General features: G+C 40.4%; 1 non-coding gene across 1 annotated transcript; it reads left to right on the forward strand.

Annotated features, from left to right (window-relative positions):
- The first annotated feature begins 355 nt into the window (after nucleotides 1-355).
- On the forward strand, nucleotides 356-459 carry LOC112760816 (small nucleolar RNA R71). The gene has a single exon (XR_003181237.1). It is a non-coding gene; the product is annotated as a small nucleolar RNA R71 (small nucleolar RNA).
- The last annotated feature ends 405 nt before the right edge of the window (nucleotides 460-864 follow it).

Here is an 864-nt window from a genome sequence, read left to right on the forward strand (position 1 = left end):
ATCATAAGCTTCTTCTTCAGAAGATGCCTCTTGAGTACTGTTGGATGCAGCTTGCATTCCATTCAGACTCTGAGAAATCATATTGACTTGTTGAGTCAATATTTTGTTCTGAGCCAATATGGCATTCAGAGTATCAATTTCAAGAACTCCCTTCTTCATAGGCGTCCCATTATTCACAGGATTCCTTTCAGAAGTGTACATGAGCTGGTTATTTGTAACCATGTCAATGAGTTCTTGAGCTTCTGCAGGCATTTTCTTTAGGTGAATGGATCCACCTGCAAAAGTATCCAATGACATCTTAGCTAATTCAAACAGACCATCATAGAATATATCCAGGATGGTCCATTCTGAAAGCATGTCAGAAGGACACTTTTTGGTCAGTTGCTTGTATCTCTCCCAAGCTTCATAGAGGGATTCACCTTCCTTCTGTCTGAAGGTTTGAACATCCACTCTAAACTTACTGAGCTTTTGAGGAGGAAAGAACTTGGCTAAGAAAGCCGTGACCAGCTTATCGCAAGAGTTCAGGCTATCTTTAGGTTGAGAATCCAACCATATTCTAGCTCTGTCTCTTACAGCAAATGGGAAAAGCATGAGCCTGTAGACTTCAGGATCTACTCCATTAGTCTTAACAGTATCACATATCTGCAAGAATTCAGTTAAGAACTGAAAAGGATCTTCAGATGGAAGTCCATGAAACTTGCAGTTTTGTTGCATCAGAGAAACTAGTTGAGGCTTAAGCTCAAAATTGTTTGCTCCAATGGTAGGGATGGAGATGCTTCTTCCATGGAAATTGGAATTTGGTGCAGTAAAGTCACCAAGCATCTTCCTTGCATTATTATTATTTTCGGCTGCCATCTCCTCTTC

This window comes from Arachis hypogaea, chromosome 16 (genome assembly GCF_003086295.3).
Source record: "Arachis hypogaea cultivar Tifrunner chromosome 16, arahy.Tifrunner.gnm2.J5K5, whole genome shotgun sequence".
Lineage (NCBI taxonomy): Eukaryota > Viridiplantae > Streptophyta > Magnoliopsida > Fabales > Fabaceae > Arachis > Arachis hypogaea.